The sequence below is a fragment of the Diadema antillarum genome, unplaced genomic scaffold, assembly GCF_040938485.1.
Source record: "Diadema antillarum isolate AM-2024a unplaced genomic scaffold, OU_Dant_1.0 seq00000155_RagTag, whole genome shotgun sequence".
Classification (NCBI taxonomy): domain Eukaryota; kingdom Metazoa; phylum Echinodermata; class Echinoidea; order Diadematoida; family Diadematidae; genus Diadema; species Diadema antillarum.
The window spans coordinates 785,310-804,746 of NW_027271227.1; the positions used below are offsets into that span (position 1 = coordinate 785,310).

General features: G+C 36.5%; 1 long non-coding RNA gene across 1 annotated transcript; it reads right to left on the bottom strand.

Moving 5' to 3' along the window:
• Nucleotides 1-8,679: 8,679 nt before the first annotated feature.
• Nucleotides 8,680-11,579, bottom strand: LOC139727818 (uncharacterized). Its single transcript, XR_011710770.1, has 4 exons — nucleotides 11,538-11,579; nucleotides 11,018-11,092; nucleotides 10,263-10,411; nucleotides 8,680-8,779 (listed from the first exon to the last, which is right to left on the bottom strand). It is a non-coding gene; the product is annotated as an uncharacterized lncRNA (long non-coding RNA).
• Between the last annotated feature and the right edge of the window lie 7,858 nt (nucleotides 11,580-19,437).

Sequence of the window (19,437 nt, forward strand, 5' to 3'; positions counted from 1 at the left end):
TCGAAGTCACAAACATCCATCCAAGTTATATGGACTTATTGTGTCTTGTCATAACGAAACTTCGCAGTATCGAACCTAATATCATTTCTGACTATTAAATATAATAACACAAATTCTCCTCGGTAACAGTGTGTAACACAAGGAGCAAACGCAGAGGGATTTCTTCCTAACGTATTCGTTTGCCCTCCCCAGCTAAACTTCGTATTTCTATAACGGAGCACATTTCTTTTGTTTTTCTATGTTAATTCTTTGTCATATTTAGCTGTGACCATGTTCGCTATAAGCAAATTTTGCATTGTAGACTTTAGATAACAAATTAAGGACCTAAATCTTTACTGCGTGATAACGAAATTTGTATAAATGTATTAGTTCTCAAGGATGGACTTCGTCACTGAGATTACACGTACGTTTGTGCGTTCATTTACGAGAGGTGGAAAAATTGTTTTCTTTGATTCCTCAGTATGACAAGATAAACAAGCTGTTATAATGGAGAATTGGTAATATCTATTCAGGATTTTGCAGAGGAGTTTGTTCTCGACATGAAATTGCTGCTTGCTTTGAGTAGAATGCGTTTCCAACTCAAGAGAGCTGCATTGTTCAATATCTTGTTTGTTCCGAACGTCCGTGAGCTATATGCGAACCTCCGTGATGAAAATTATGCTATGTTTGTTGGGTTATAGAGACTGCCTAGATCAGATACATCTTAAAAAGGTATGGTATTATTTGGGAGTGAGGATTAAAGTATGAGATAGCGAAATAAGAGGTCAAAATATTGAGTTTCTGTAAAATGCACGTAAAGTGGAGAAAGTGTTTAGCGGAAGAGCAATATTTCAACAGAAATGACAAATTTGGTTAAATCATCAGTTGTCTACCATTACATACAGATTAAGAGTACAAGCTTAATATTCTGCCAACACGTACACATGTCCCTTAAGATATTTCGTTACGATTTTGAAGTGAATCAGATCTTTGCAAACTATGTTAAATGGATTTCAAATGTATGTGCGGTACTATTTCTCACGGACGTTCGCTGCAGCTGGACATGGTAAACTGCCGCGGTGAATAAAAACTTGTTCCTCTGGGAAAATCCTAGTATAATTGGGTTCATATTAAAGCTTGATTTATACTCTTTCAGGTAAGATAAATGATTTGGAGAATTTCCTACTTTTCAAATTTTGCCTTCTTTTGGCTCAATTGTACATCGTTCAAAATTCTGACCCATATATATATACTAAATTGTGCAATTCATCATGATTCATATAATAGTGTGCAAAGCCCGTACTTACCTGCGGTGATATCTTTCGCTGTCAGTCATGATACGCCATGATAGAATGGTTAGGCGTAGAGCATCATCATCATTCTATGTGTAATAATCTGTCATAACGCATCTGATGAGGTTGTCTATCTCTTGATGTCTGTCATGCACTGCTTTCATGTTAACACTGCGACAAACGGAAAGGGAACCAAATGCAGTTTGCTGCTTGTCAATTAAGAATCACTTTCTCTCCTTTCTCTCTTTCAGGGTTTCTCCATTTTTTTTTTAATTTCACTCTTGTCTTCCTCTCAATAACATGTTCTCTTTTTATTATTCTCAACCCCTGTCTTATTGTGGTGTCTTTGTTTATAACTCTTCATTGCACCGAAACTCATATCAATACATTCTACCGCAACCCAATGATGTCGTGCAAAATTACGCGAGACTCTTATCTGCCCTGGTGAACTAGCTGTGCGCATCATGACTCGCATTACACTCAAATGGCTTCAGCAATCTGTACTGAATGAAACCGAGAATGGATTTCTCAGAGGCGGAAATGCATGGACTAAATGTGGTACGTTAGTCAAGAGGTGCAGTGAAGTATAGTTGATAAGGTTCATGAATCTTACACAAATCCCCACTAGAGTCCTGTCCGGTGTAAATATTTTTGGACAAGACGTCTCACACAATATGTAACCCTTTAGAAGAAGAAGAAAAAATCGCAAGGAAGAGGGGGGAAGGGAGAATGGTGGGGGGGGGCAGAAAACCAAATCAAACAAGATAAAAACAAAACATGATGATGACGCGGACAAAATGACAATGTTTATTGTGTTCACACAAGAATTCCATGTTCCGTAAGCTGAAATACAAAAATTTTCGGCGCGCTCGCTGCGCTCGCTTGCCAAATATATATATAAAAGAAGGTAAGAACAAAACTTGATGATGACGCGGACAAAATGACAATGTCTATTGTGTTCACACATGTCATTTAATATTTAGCAGGCAAAATGTTTCACTGCGCAGCGGCTGCAATTTCTTTCGTTCTGAAGCGATCGCCAATTGGATCATAAGGCGCCAACGGTTTCGAACATACTGGGGGGGGGGGGGCGGGGGGCGCAAAAAAATCCAATTCAAACAAGATAAGAACAAAACTCAATGATGACGCGGAAATATACAAATTTCGGCTCACTCGCTCGTACTAATTTAGAGTATTTTTTCAAGTCCTCAGTTTGGTGGTATAAATCGTTATCTATAAGGCCGTCACTATATCTTGATTAGAATTGTGAGATTTAATAAGCAAAAAATGACAAGAGTTCCATGTTTAGTAAGCTGAAATATAAAAATTTTCGGCTCGCTCGCTGCGCTCACTCGCCAAAATTTATCAAAAAAAAAAGGAAGAAAAAGATAAGAACGAAACGTGACGATGACGCGGACAAAATGACAATGTCTATTGTGTTCACACATGTCATTTAATATTTAGCAGGCAAAATGTTTCACTGAGCAGCGGCTGCAATTTCTTTCGTTCTGCAGGCGATTGCCGATTGGATCAAAAGAGGACGCCAACGGTTTCGAACATACGGGGGGGCGCAAAAAAAAACAAATCAAAAAAGATAAGAACAAAACGTAATGATGACGCGGAAATATACAAATTTCGGCTTCAGTTTGTTGGTATAAATCGTTATCTATAAGGTCATCACTGTATCTTGATTAGAATTGTAAGATTTAATAAGCAAAAAATGACAAGAATTCCATGTTTTGTATGTTGAAATACAAAAATTTTCGGCTCGCTCGCTGCGCTCGCTCGCCAATATATATATAAAGAGAGATAAGAACAAAACGTGATGATGACGCAGAAATATTCAAATTTCGGCTCACTCGCGCGCACTAATTTAGAGTATTTTTTTAAAGTCCTCAGTTTGTTGGTATAAATCGTTATCTATAAGGCCGTCACTATATCTTGATTAGAATTGTAAGATTTGATTAGCAAAAAATGGCAAGAATTCCATGTTTTATAAGCTGAAATAAAAAAAAAAAATTTCGGCTCGCTCGCTGCGCTCGCTCGCCAAAATTTATCAAAAGTCGCTACATTTAAATCACCCTCAAAAGACCCCTTTTAAGTGCTTGAAAAAAGCATATCATGTAGACTTTGTTTAAAGTCCCTACCGGGATGGGGTTGGGGTTGAACACTTTTTCAGAAATTAGATCCAAGTGTATAATTGGATATTCTGCAAATAGTTCACACGTTCACGATATTATGATGTATACATGGAATCAGATGAACAACATAGTAACGTGAAAATTAATCTACAATTTGTTTAATAAAGAGAGTAACTGGTTGAAATACAGACATCGAGTACTAACGTGAATGAATAAGGTAACATTAGCCGGATCTATAAATCATTCATTTTTGTGAGAGTTATTGAAACTAAAGTCAAGAAAAAGTTATCTAGAGCGGACATGTATCGAATAAAATTGATTTGGTTCTTTAGTTCAAGTAATGTATAAATGATAAGGTTTATGAAGTGATCTATAAACGTGTCAATGACAAGTTTTGCTTCATCTAGAAATCATTTTTTCGTGACAGTTATCATGGTTATTGAAACTAAATTCAAGAAAAAAGTTATTTAGAGCGGACATGTATCGAATAATATTGATGTGGTTCTTTAGATCAAGTAGTGTATAAATGATGAGGTTTATGAAGTGATCTATAAGGGTGTCAATGACAAGTTTTGATTCATATATAAATCATTCATTGTTTCGTGATGGTTATTTTTATTGAACCTAGATTCAAGGAAAAAAGTTATTTAGAGCGGACATGTATCGAATAACATTGATTTGGTTCTTTAGTTCAAGTAATGTATAAAGATAAGGCTCATGAAGAAGCTGCATTCGAGTCCTCCCGATGTAATCATTCTTGGACAAAATATTTCACCAACTGTGCCCTTCTCTGATAGTTGTGTAAAGTGTTGCCCGACGCTACTGAAGTGGTAAGAAAATTTACAAGGCCCTCTAAAGCTATACAGCTATAAAAAGAGGCTATTCGAGGTACGTACATACATGTATCACCAAGATAACATATCGCATTATCATTAGACTCCCTTGTCATGAGCTAGCTCTTGGATATTCTTCATCAAGTAGTTCACACGTTCATGTTATACAAATCAAAACACAGGAATCAAGAAAGTAGTCCCATATCAACCTACCTCAATACATTGATTGCATAGTACATACGGCGCATTCAAATACAAACACCGGTGCCTGTATTCATATTACATTAAAATGTATGGATATGTTAAATGTATTGATACCTTCTCTGAATAAAGAGGGCAACCTTATACCCAAATTGTATGGTTACATTTTTTGTTGGATTTAGCTTCATCGATTCCGCAGTCAATAGTTTCCATCTCTTTTCTTTTCAATACCTGTCTATATCCTTTTTTCATATTATTTATTCATTTTATCTTTATAATCTATGTTTTACGATCATTCTCAAAAGTTATTTGACAACAATACATGAATGTATGTTACACAGTGCAATAAACTACACAAAGAAACGGGGAAGCATGAAATTTCTTACACAAGCCTTACCGTGGAGAATCGTCCCCGATTTATCACACATTTCGATCTTAACCCTCTCATGAGAACAACTGTTATTATGAAAGCTTTCACTTCCTTGTTCCCTGCCTGATTTTGTTACAGTCTTCACCGAGTCATTGAGATTTTCTAAACTTACCGTAGTGCACAATGAAAGTAGATTAATATTCAATTGTTCAGACATTGTCAGAGTTTCGAAGTAAACACCCACTTCATATCATAGTATAATCATGTGCAGATCGTATGTACATGGGCGTTCAGCGTGTATATGAATGTGTGTGTGCGTGTGTGTTTCATTTCATTTCATTTCATTCTTATTTCATTTCCGGCCAAAGTTTTGATTCATCTATAAATCATTCTTCTTTTTTTCGTGACAGTTACTTTGGTTATTGAAACTAAATTCACGAAAAAAGTTATTTAGAGAGGACATGTATCGAATAAAATTGATTTGGTTCTCTAGTTCAAGTAGTATGATAAGGTTTATGAAGTGATCTATGATGGTGTCGATAAGTTTTGATTCATCTATAAATTATTCATTTTTTCGTGACAGTTATCATGGTTATTGAAACTAAATTCAAGAAAAAAGTTATCTAGAGCGGACATGTATCGAGTAAAATTTATTTAGCTCTTTAGTTCAAGTAGTGTATAAATGATAAGGTTCAGGAAGATGCTGCATTCGAGTTGTGCCCGATGTAATCATTCTTGGACAAAATATTTCACCAACTATGCCCATCTCTGATAGCTCTGTAAAGCGTTGCCTGACACGGCTGGAGTGGTAAGAAAATTCACAAGGCCCTCTCAAGGCATACAGCTATTAATATAATCTATTCGAGGTACATACATGTGTCACCACTGTCAGTTTTTTCTATTGTTGTTGTTTTCTCTATACAAATTTACATGCATTTTTTCTGTCACTCAAGAAAGTGAGATTTACGTTTATATATCATTTTATTGTGGAAAAACGAATACAATTTGAACTTGAACTTGAACTTGAGCTTGAACTTGAACCAAGGTATCATATCGCATTATCATTAGACTCCCTTGTCATGATCAAGCTCTTGGACATTCTTCATTAAGTAGTTCACACGTTCATGTCATAGAAATGATAACATATGAATCAAGAAAGTAGCCCCACATCAACCTACCCCGATACATTGAACGCATTGTATATAAGGCACCGCAAATATTCGTTGTCTGTATTTGAATGCGCATTCAAATACAGACACCGAATATTTTCGGTGCCTGAATTTATGGATATCTTAAATGTACTGATACCTTCTTTGAATAAAGAGGGTAACCTAATACCCAAATTGTATGATTAAATTTTTGTTAGATTTAGCTTCAGCGATTCCGCAGTCAATCGTGTCCATCTCTTTTCTTTTCAATATCTGTCTATATCCTCTTTTCATATTATTTATTCATTTTATCTTTATATGTTTTACGATCATTCTCAACAGTTATTTGACAAGAATACATGAATGTATGTTATAAAGTGCAATAAACTACACAAAGGAACGGGGAAGCATGAAATTCCTTACACAGGCCTCACCGTGGAGAATCGTCCCCAAATCATCAAATTTTCCGATTTTAACCCTCTCATGAGAACAATTGAAGAGATTGTTCGCAAAAACCGATAAGTCCATATTTGCCAAATGGAGATATTTGCGATTAGAGGTCAAGAAAAATAAGGAGAATAATAAGACAAGTTTTGCTTCTTTTACGCATAACTTCAAAATCTTAACTTTATATGTAGTGACCAATATATCATTTAAAAGGCATTATTTTGTACTTTATGACAGAGATCATACTTGAAAATCTTCAAAGATGGACTTATCGGTTTTTGCGAACAAACTCTTTAGACATTGTTATTATAAAAGCTTTCACTTCCTTGTTCCCTGCCTGATTTTGTTACAGTCTTCACCGAGTCATTGAGATTTTCTAAACTTAACGTAGTACACAATGAAAGTAGATTAACATTCAATTGTTCAGAGTTTAGAGGTAAACACCCACTTCATATCATAGTAATGCATGTACAGATCGTATGTACATGGGCGTTCAGCGTGTATATGGTATATGAATGTGTGTGTGCGTCTGTGTTTGTGTAATCATGGTTTTGCTTTTCAAAGGCAAAAAAACACACACAGTATACTGTAGAGATCAATATCAAATCTAACTGTACAATCTTGGATATCATTAAACTCCTGCATCCCCCCCCCCTACACATATACAACTACATGTGCCGACATGCACATTTATGGTTGCAGTACATGATTAATTACAATTTGTGTCCACACTAGGTTTTGAAAGGAAAGTGGACTTAAAGTGAAAACAATTCAATTTTATATGGATACTCTACCGTAGATCATGAATGGCAATACAAGACGTAAAGTATACGATTTTCCATGACCCAATACTGTTGTATATCTTACACCACTTTTGAATTGGAGAGCATGGAGTGCATTATAAATAAAAATAGATAAATAAAATAATCCCAAAAAAAAAAATCAGGTTGAGATAAATTTAGGACATTTATTACATGTATTAGTTATCATAAATGTCATAACACCAAGTTGCTATCTGAAGGACTTCCGAACAATTAATGATGTTATGTTATAGATATAACAACCTCTATTAACAGTTATTCCAGAAAATTCAGTGAATTCTAAATTTCCGGCCCACTGATCATGACTAGTTGATGTTCCTGTCATTTAAAAGGCAATAATCAAAAGTAGCTGAAACTGTTCATTTTGACACCAGCATACGGCTGTTGATATAGTTTACATAAGTTTATATTTCTTCCGAATTGCATAATCCGTGATATTTTTTTTTTTTTGGTAATACGTGTAGTGCAATGCCGAGATATTTTTTCCATACAAAGCCCTGACATGACAATCATCTTCGACATTATTGTCTATCTTGGCAATGAATTTGTACTATTCTAAAAGTGTGCCTGCTATTTCCTTTTGAAGTACTGAACACTTGCACGTTTATAGGAGGATAGTCGCTTTGTATTACCAATATCCCCAAATTATTAAATGTCAACTCATTCATAAAATCTAATTCTATGGAATCAAACTAATACCATCTAGCCCTTGAAATGCGGTTGTCTGGTTACATCTGTGCATTTTGTTATCTAATACTCTTCTATCACAGTGACTGGCTGTGTAAAACGGCAATATACAACAAATCGTCAATTGTTCTTTCTTGTTGTTTTCTATCAATCTTTAACAATTCAGAAAAAAGAAAGAGAGGTCAAAATATGTCACAAACTCCTTGTCGATGTTCGCTTAATGTGCACAACTTTCTTGCCAGATGATTCGAGTTGAATGACATTCATAATTACAGTATGTACGATCCTGCTAAACGTTGTCCTTGATACTCTGTCGTATGAATCTGCAATTGTATTCTTGTACACTCCTTGGCATGCTTGGCGTCCATTGTCCTGAAAGGTCGCACTCACAATTATTTCATTTCACAATATAGACCTTCGCTTGTCATTGCAACGTACATTTCAGATCCAGACAAACGAGTTTCATGCTGTACAACATGTTTTTCAGCCACTGCGCGATTTAGTATCAGATATCCGAATTCGTCTACCTCACCGGCGGCTGTTGTCGGGCCTGCGTCTCCCCGCTCCACCGACGCATCGCGGAGGTGGCTCCTACTCTTCGAAGGATGTCGCACGTTCTCATAAGCTGGCTCTGACAAGACCTGAGCACCAAGCTGGCGGTCGTTTGGCGGGGAAAACTGGGTCTGACCTGTTTGATCTGTCGGTATGGTAGGGTCACACGCTCTTTTCAGATCTGGCACAGTAGAGTAAGCAACTTCATCGCTGCTCTCATTGTCGACAGGATCTTGCTTGTGGCCAATGCTCTGGAGAGGAATTCCGCACTGACGTGAAGCTTGCGCACGTGTACCATTACTGTTAGCCTAATGATAATATGAATATGTGAATAGGGCAAGAATACATGAAATGTTACTCTTCGTCATTTTGGATGAGCTGTTCATGTGAAATCGAATTGGGCACTTTTCTGTCTACTTGAATTGCATTGATTTATGATGTGTCAGCTAGGTTAATATTTTAGTATGATATTATACTTCTTTGGTCATGTTGGTACGAGGAGGTGTGTGAGATGGTTAAGCTTGAAGAAGCACTGTGTAGATAATATGTGACCTTGCATTACAAAACCAACAAAAAGACATGGCTTTTTGTTAAGGGCAGATTCTGAAAGAGCAGATTCTAAGAGCAGATTCTAAGCTTTAAAATGATGTATAACTCAATTGCAACTGACGCTCCTAACTAAAAATCTAAATATTGGAAAGAAAGCACACACTCTGGAAAGGTGTGAACTGACAAAAGAGGCTCTGAATAACAGGGTCTATCTGTCTATTTAAGTGTTTAATCTTTACCAAACTGTGATAGCTGTGCGATGAATGGGACAAAAACAGGATGTGAACCACTGGGGCAACAACAATGAAGGGATTATTAGATTAAGTTGAAATTGAGTATGCTATATAAACACATTCAGTCCACGATTAATACCAAATTTCAAAGCAGTGGCATCTTCTCTTAAAAACTTATCAGACATGAAAGTGAAGAGTGTGCAAAGGGTTATCAATAAATGAGGAGGGGCCTCTGAGACATATCTGATCTCACTGCTCAACAAAAAAGGTTGTAGAAAAACTGCTGAAAATGCACTTCCCCATTCATTTTATGATCCCAAACTTAAGAATAACGTAGAAGAATGGTAGCTCTTTCAGAAATTATGAAAAACTTAATGTTGACTTGGTCACGGTGTTGGTTGACCCCTTTCACCTTTTTTTGAGTCCTCACGTAAAATCAAGGGGTGCGACTTTTTTGTTCGTTTTGCGATGCACGGTCACATAATTATTAACTTCGTTTTGGGTACATTTATGGGGGAAATGTAATTGCCCATGATAAGCATGTTTCACTTTACCTCGGCGCATACGACATATTATATTTATATTATATTTATATGTCCTATGATGCAGGCCTACACACACACACACACACACACACACACACACACACATATATATATATATATATATATATATATATATATCCATGCCTTTGTATACAATGTTTATAATTATAATATGCATATTGTAAATAAATCAAATCAAATTCATCAAATTTCTCACTTTATAAGGTAAATTGCAACGTCATTTGAGGAAGTGGTCCATGCTTTTGTAATGGTTGATCCTCTATTTTCATATATCTCATAGACATCCATCTTCTTGTGTTATTCCATTATGGCAGATAGTTTAATGTGACTTGTTTACTGAACCCTTTTTACTGCTATAGGCTGGACATTTGTACATTGTTTATATTGTGTGTTTTGTTTGTTTTATGGTTGCATAAAAAATAAAAAGAGAAAAAAATTCTCACTTTATTACTCCTTCCTGATTGACAATGACGTAAGCAAGTGGCACATTTCCATCGAAGACACACTAATAGTAATACCAAAGATGTCGAAGCAGAGACAACTGTCATTGTGACATGCAGTCCATCGAGCGATAAGCCAGTTTGCATCAAGTCTAGGGACAATGGCAGAAAAGCAAAATGTTACATTTAATTACACTTCGTAGTTATTTCAATGACTGTGGCACCAACTTTACCCTTATATATATTTGGTGATGTTGTTTTTTATTCGTATCATGGCTGTCGGCTGAACTGCAAATTGTTTTTATTGCATGCAACATATCTACAAAAAAAATACGTTGACCGTTAAACGACAAACATCTTATTTCATTCAGCAATCACTTCTAATCTGCCATGTGATAAAATCTCAAATTTCGTTCACTTTAAATTTTTTGACAGTGTTTGCAACATGATATACGTCTTGTTTCCTTTAATCCTGTCTCTGATTTAAATCGTCCATGAAGTAAATATGGATGTAACTCTTTGTAGATATTTATGGAAAGAAAAAGTAAAATTGAAATTAACTGAACCGTCCCTGAAATGAGTGTTCAGTTTACTTATTTGTTCATTTCTGCACATTTCAAACACAAACATAACAAACAAAACTAGACATGATACCAAGACAAGTAACACTATACATACCTTCGAATCATAAGTAAATACGAGATACAATATAACATACATTGATACATGATTTTATTGGTTGACCACCATACCAATACCTTCAGTGAAAAGACTAGATGTGGTCAACGGTATATCTTCCTGTGCTGATAGCAGCTGAGTTGTGTTTTGCCGAGCTGAGGAAAAAATCGAAATCAATAGATTATCTAATTGCGATAGATAAAAGAAAACTTACGGATGTTAAAGATGTCTGAAGTTTAAATATAGCTCAGCGAGAACAATCCCATAGATGAATCTGGTATTTGCATGGCTCATTTTTGAGAGCTGTATCATTTGGGCAGTAGATTGACTTTCATCATTAACTTATTCAATATATTCCACCATATTATAACGTTATCACAATGATCTTATCTGACTGCATATCTCCTTCTTTAGAGTGGGTTGCCTACTCGTGCTGTACCATGTCACACGGGTAAAGACATAATTTTCTTTTCTTCAATTCAGTTGAATTATCTGAGAGTGCCTTCTGCCTATAATGCTTTCTCTTTGAACTATTTGTAGTTCCGTGAACTGACATTATTTTGGTTAATCATGGATAAACATAAACTTGGTGATACTTACAGAAAGGTGAGCGCATGTAAGTAGGAACTGGTACTGGTTGACAGACTGGTGCTGTTCCATTCCAAACGGGTACATACACCGATCCCTCTCCCTCAAGACACTGTAGAGTTGAAGTCGTATTGTCTTCCAGTTCATAGCCCGTGTCACAATCCACTGTGATGTTTGACCCGTACCTTGTGTCATTTCCACGCCATATCCCATTAGTGACGTCATCAGGTTTTCCACACAGACCTACTGAAACTGCAAGTTTTGATTTATTTTTCATTTAACTAATAATTTCATGAAAACAAAAACTGAACATATGCAAGTTTGGAATATAACAAGAACTACAATGGCATGGTATAGAAAACACGTTGAGAATATACTACATAATTCAGATGATATCCATGATGTATGGAACCAATGTGACCCGCTACAACAAAATGGTCCTAAAGTCGCGCACGGTCAAAGCCGTGAAAATCGAGTTTGAAGTCAGAGCATCAAAATTGGTCAAAACTTACAATTTTCTGAATTTTCCAAAATTTTGAAGCAAAATGATGAAAGGAAAGACCAAAAAACTGCGTTTTTCTGGGCCATGTTTTTTGGCGTTTCAACGTAGCAGAAACGGGTTCGAACATTTGGATTGAGCGCCACAGATAGGCTCCGTCCCTAACAACGACCAGAGTGATCTCATTGGTCAGTTTGCTGCTTACCGCTAACCGAAGCGTGAAGCTCGCACACTGCCTAGTCGACTAGTGCGTGCTGGCAGGATGCGCTATGCCCAGCCGCTTCTCCTGGCATCCTGGTCACTGATTGGTCGGTGAGGAGACCGCCGACGCTGTGTTTGAATGAGCATTTCGGGGGGTTGCTAGGGCTTACCTTCTATTGTCCGGAGGTGAATACTGACTCGCGTGTCCCTTGATTGTGATTCCGTCGCAAGGAGATCTTTTAGGGCGCTTTTCTCGAAACAGTGATTTCCCAGACGTCTCGACATGCTCTCTTTTAAACATCGATATCTCCACAGCCGATTATTTTTATAAGATGCGTTATACATCAATTTAAAGCAGAAAGATTAGGGAATTGTGTCATGCAATTTTCAAATAATCGGCCTCACCCGACTTTAGGACCATTTTGTTGTAGCGGGTCACCAATGTTGAAGTAAGCCTAGGGAAAACGGAATTCAAGACAGTTTTTAGTATTTGGAAATGTGAATCTGAAATACGTCGCTAAATAGTGATAATTATGTTGTACATCATTCCTCATCAGTGTATACAATAGAAGTGCAAAAGTAAGAAAATACAGTCATCAAGTTCAAGCATTAGGCCTACTTTCTAAACAAAAGGTGACTTCTGAAATTGCAACCAAATATGCTTTTCAATATTTCTTTCTGAATCAAAATGGCATTTTCTGGGAAAATTTGATTCTTGTAAGATGTGTAGAGTAAAACGGTGAAATGAAATCGTGTATAACACATTTTCAATTGCGTTTAGTATAAATGATAAGATGCGTTGTTTATCATGTAATAGAGTACAGAGACAACTTACCGATTTCCAGTTATTCGCTCACAAGAGTGAGTTTATTTCTTATGGTATAGGGGGAAAATGTACGGGTCTTTATGTCAATGAATGTAGTGAATATACATGTAGGTCAGAAACTTATTCCCACCGTGAGATTCCACAGCTCTTCCGCGTTCAAATCCTTAAAGAAATGTTAGCTGGTGAAATAATTGAAAACCCCTTTATTTTTCCCGAAATGAATATATTTATGTTATTTTTGCATACATATCCTTAGAATAAGGACACAAATTGACCGCCAAAGTGGAATTACGTTCAAGATATGTTAACATTTGCATTTACCATTGTACACGGCAGACTTTGAGCAGTCCTCACAGTCTGAGATCGATCCAAGTCCTTCGTTTCCATCGAGACCAGGCCGACAAAATTGATAATAGTTTCTGAGATCGATGTCAGATTCCTTAACGCAGTGACATGTGTTCTGCCTGGTGTGTATGGATAGAAGAGAAGTCTCATTTCTCCTTGCTTCACAGTGAGATATACAGGCTGACACAGTGTCGACTGGTTCCCCATCTGGAAGTTCGTTGCTCATATCAAAACAACCCAGGTAGCCAGGTTCTGCAGGAAGAAGAATACCATCATTATCGGAATCATCCTTAGATACTTCACCGGTTTTCGGCATGATATAAAGACCCACTATTGAATGTATTCATTGGCAGCTATTAAGATTTTCACGGTTAATATTCAATGATAAACAAACAAAAAATAATAATAATGGTAATGATAACAATGATGACAATACGTTCTTCTTTATCCAGGGTAGCCTATTTGGTGTTGACACTGTTCTATCAGAAGGCCCTACCATTATCATCCCAGCGTTGCTAGGTACCCATTAATACACCTGGGTCGAGAGGGACATGATAGGTAAAACATCTTGTTCAAAGACGTAAGCACTGGGCTGGATTCGAATTCTAGTCTCCTGATAGGGAGTCAGGAGTTTTATTCAATTGCCACAGTCCCCCCCCCCCCTAATTTTGTGGAATCATAAGCCAATATAACCTTTCAGAGCACTAGCCTTCTCTGATTTAAGCGTTGGATTTACTTATGAAAACAACATGTGTTGTAGCAAGTAACGCTAATAATTTGGAACTTATGGGTAATTTTCGTTTAAATCTTCCACTGTGTCCAAGCATATCTTTGGTATGTATGATGATTATACGTAAACATAATCATGAAGACTTAAAAGTCACGAAAAACAGCGCAAACCTAAACTACAAACATTATTGTTCTGATACGCATTTTGAGCAGGATATTGTTATAATGCAACTGTCGAAAGAAACTTACTTTGACAATAGATGTTAAAATTTCTCCAGAGTACATTGCACTGGCTGGTGGCTTGGGATGTGCAGTCTTGTAATCGACAGGTGTCTGCAATGAATGTGACGAAGACATATCAGGCATACTTATCAGTGGAACTTCGAGCAACTAGATATTATATATATATATTATATATATATATATATATATATATATATATATATATATATATATATATATATTATGATATGTGACCCTGCATCACAAAACAACACAAAGTTGCTAGACATGGATTTTTAATTAAGAGCAGATTCTGAAAGAGTAGGCCAAGACTTTAAGCTTTAAAATGATGTATAACGCAATTCAAATTGACTCTCCGCACTTATCTAAATATTGGAAAGAGGTCACACACTCTTGACAAGTGTATATTGAGAAAAGAGGCTCTGAAGTACATGGTCTAGTCATGCCCCTAATCTTTACCAAACCGTGCTAGCTGTGCTGTGCATGGAACAAAAGACAGGATGTAAATCAAGGGAGCAACAACAATGAAGAGATTAGGATTAATGCCAACTTTCAAAGCAGTAGCATTATCCTCTCCAAAGTTATTAGACTTGAAAGTGAAGAGTATAGACAAGGTTTTTTTTTTGTTGAAGAAATGAAAAGGAGACTCTATAAGACACACCTAATCACACTATTCTACCATTATGTTTTTCAGAAAAACTGCGAAAAACACAATTTCATGTTCATTTTATGATCCCAAACTTTACAATAATGTAGCATTTTTTTTCTTTTGCCTCGTTTGAGGATTTATTCAGGACTCCATTCAAAATACGTAATTAAAATAACATAATCATAACGATGTCACATGAAAGTGATACAACCACAATCGTGCGTTAGAGGTTCAACAATTCGCTTGGTAATACTTGTTCATTTTTCCTTAGTGTTCGTCTATGTTTCATATAACATTGTATTTCTATTCTCGTTCTAATTCCTCTCTTAACTCTTTACAATATGTGCCATGGTGGAAACCCCCTGTGTGCCACGTTATTCTGAGACATGAACGTAGTCATGCTTCGAGAAAGAATTATGTTTTTCTAATTTGTATAACTTCTACAAATTTCTGTTAAGATGGTCATAATAGTAGGCAAAGTTAAAGAGGAATGCCAAGCTTTGTTTCGATATAGATTGTATGACGGCCCTATTTTCCATTTTTCTTTTGAATGACCAAATGCGACATTACTGTAAAGGCATGACTTTTGCACATAAAACCGTGACAAAAACTTAGAATGTACAAGCAAATCTAGTTGGAAACATCGCTTGATAGTCGATCACCACATAGAATGCAAGCCGTATATGAGAGGAACAAAAGCACGAGAAACGCTTTCATTGTGCCGCGGGATTAGCAGTAATTAGCGGTTTATCGATCGGTCTTGGCGGCTTTGTTTCTTGAGCAGAATATGCGAAGTTGGCACATAAATAGTTAAACACATGCTGTAAAGAACAGCTTCTTTTATCATTACTGGTTTCATTCCGTTTGAAAATAAGCGTATAAATACTCCAAAATGCTATTGTCAAAACCAAACTATACTGATTCTTGCACTGTATTTTCGACAAATGTGAAACGTTGATATTTGTTACTGATGCATGGTATACATCTTGTAACAAACTCCTTACGTATAGAAAAAAAAAATCATTAAGTTTGCATTTAGTGACGATGTCCGCTCTTACGTTGCAGTTCAGGCACAAATCATTATAACTTAAACTCCATTTGATTAGATTACTTATCACTGGCAATAAATTATATAACAATTTCAAATGAAATTCTCATAATTTGTTTTCTTTTATGTATTCTAAATTATATATGAATACACTGGCCCAGTCAGCTTGGAAATGAAACTTTTGGTATACAGTACATTTTCCTTTCTGATATAAGTATCTAACATTTCCTTACTTATCATGTTAATATACAAATGATGCACAGGATAGAGTGCGTTAGTGGAGGCGTAGCGCACTCGAGGGTATTTACAATTGTGAAACATGCACGAGGCGAAGCCGAGTGCATGTTGCACTACATTGTAAATAGCCGAGAGTGAGCTGCATCTCCACTAACGCCACGAAATAATCCTGTGCATCATTTGTTTTATAAAATGGGTCGAAAACTAACAACATTTTTCACGTACCTTTGTGGGTCAATACCAGTCAGCTACATATAGCACTCGCTCGAGAGAGTCGAGTCAAGCACGTCGCACTCGGAAATCCCGCACATGTAAGTATGGTTGGGTGTTCATATTACCGGACACCTAACGTTTTTCTATCAATAGAAACGTGAAAAATCTCACAATTTGCCTGAAATTTTACTCACGTGTGGAGAAAATACTCCGGATTCACAAGCGCGCACTGAAAATGCGATCTGAGGTACGCTCTTAGATGGCGGCTTCGAACGCGTGGGGTGTCATTTTTTCCGCACTCAGTTGCCCTGCTCATTTCTACCGACCACCCTGACACTATGTATAAAGGGCACTTAAATGCGTTTTTTCGACAGGCCGCTGTTTTTTTCTAGCCGTCATTTTTTCCCCAATAATATTTGAATATATTTTGAATCCTTCGATATTACTTTTGAAGGACTGTTTTGATGAATTTGACTTGATTTTTGTTAGGAAACTTTTCATCGTAATTGAAATAAATTAGATGAGTCGGTTTGTTTTTTTTTTTCACATTCATTTCTCGTTTCTGCATCAACTCGTACGGTCGTAGCGGGCGACAAAATGTTTGTCATGTGTATGTGTAACGTGTGTGCACGATCGTACAAGCGGCGGTGACAATTTTGCGGTCAAAATCGTCAAATTTATTACGGAAGGATACTCTACATCTAACAAGGAGTCAGCAAAGGTAGGCCTAGTTATATGTAGTTACACGATAAATCTTATTCGATTTTGCTAAAGTTCGGTAATTTAGAGGGAATACTTATTTGTTTTCGCCACATTTTACTCGGTAGCGTAGCCCAGTGAAGAATCGAACACCGTTGCGCGTAGTCCCATGCGTACATTTTCTGTCTCTACGCGCATTGCCATTATAATGCGCGGTCGGTCGTTATGGACCCGGTCGGTGGGTTGAACACCTACCATACTGTACGTATAAGAGTACTGTATACGTACGCCACATAATATGTTATGCACACAAGATCAAAGGCCGTGGCGAACTAGACATTGTTTACAGGATTGACAGCGCGTATAGTAGCGCGCGACGCAACTGATTGTAACAACTGATTGAGTGCGCACTGGTACTGCAGTGCAATGGTACTAAAAGTAATCAAAGCCCACGTGACTCATTTCAGCGCTTCCTATTGGCTACGTTCTTGAACCCATTTTATAATCCATACTAATGGTATTGCTTTTTTAAATGTTGCATAATCAAAAAATGCCGTACATTTTTTTCTTTTGAAATTAATTTCTGACAAAATGTATTCTAGAGACTGGAAATCATTTATTGTTACAAAATCTCCAAAATAAAGTATGCCACTTTCATACCAATCTTTATAAAACAGCGAATGCTTATCAAACAATATGAGTTTGTTCTATGCCAAACAATCTGTATAAAACATCGGCTGACCCGTTATTGTTTCCACTGTTGATATCTTTCACTGTGGTACAATACTGTATTTGTTCCCATGCCTGTAAAATTTCTTTATAAGACTAAGGAATTTTTTTTTTATCAATATCATTAATAGTACTCGTGTTATAGTTACAATTCAGCAGCAAAACAATACCCCTAGTAAATCAAACTAACAAGAGCACATTATTTTCCATATATCTCTTGAGTCATTGAGAAAACGACCCAGCCATTTCAACCGAAAACTTAACAATTGTTTTTTAATATCCATCATCTTTATTCCAATTTTACTGAAATCCTCTGTAAAGATGCTTCGCTATATTTCTTTCATTTTTTCTTTTCCATATGTGACCGTGCACCTCAAAACGAACATAAAGTCGCACACACTGATTTTGCGTGAGGACTGAAAATAAGTGAAATGGGTCAATCTAGCCGAACTTGACTTTTTTCATATCTTCTGAAAGAGCGGATCTTCTTTTACATTATGCTGGATTTTGGTATCATAAAACGGGCAGGAAAGTGTGTTTTTGTAGCAGTTTATCTCGAACATTTTTTGGTAGAATAGTGTGATTAGGTGTGTCTTTAGAATCCCTTTTTCATTTCTGAAAAACCTTGTCCACACTCTTCATTTTCAACTCTATTAACTTTTGAAAGGATAGTGCTATATACTGCTTTGGAAGTTGGCATTAATTATGGACAGAATGTGCTAATGAGGCATGTTTAATTTCAGTTTAATCTGATAATCCCTTCATTGTTGTTACTCTGGTGGTTTACTTCAGCTGTTTTTTGTCCCATTCATCGCACAGCCAGCACGGTTTGGTATTAAAAGGGGAAGGCTAGTAACTGATCGGTGGGAATCAGTGGAAATGCTGGGAGATGATTGTTCCAATCCTTATGGGATTCATTCAAGAGTTCATTGTATATATATTGTTGTGTGAAAATGATTTGCTTCAGAATGGTCTCATATTCAAGTAATGTGCAGTTTAATGCTTCCAGGTTAGCGTCCCTGGTCAGTGACGGAGCATTAATCTGCACATTACTTGAATATGAGACCGTTCTGAAGCAAATCATTTTCACACAACAATAGATATACAATGAACTCTTGAATGAATCCCATAAGGATTGGAACAATCATCTCCGAGGATTTCCACTGATTCCCACTGATCAGTTACTAGCCTTCCCCTTTAAGCGCTTGAATAGACACTGTACTTCGGAGCCTCTTTTCTCAGTTCACACTTTTCCTGAGTTTGTGCTTTCTTTCCAATATTTAGATAGGTTAGGAGAGTTCATTTGATTTGAGTTATACATCATTTTAAAGGTTAAAGTCTGCTCTTTCAGAATATGGTCTTAACTAAAAATTCATGTCTGGCGACTTTTTGTTTGTTTAGAGGTGCAGGGTCACATATAAACTTGAACATCATATTTTCCAAAATCTTCAAAAAGTTAAGCGGTATTGAATTTACCATTATCAAATGAATAAC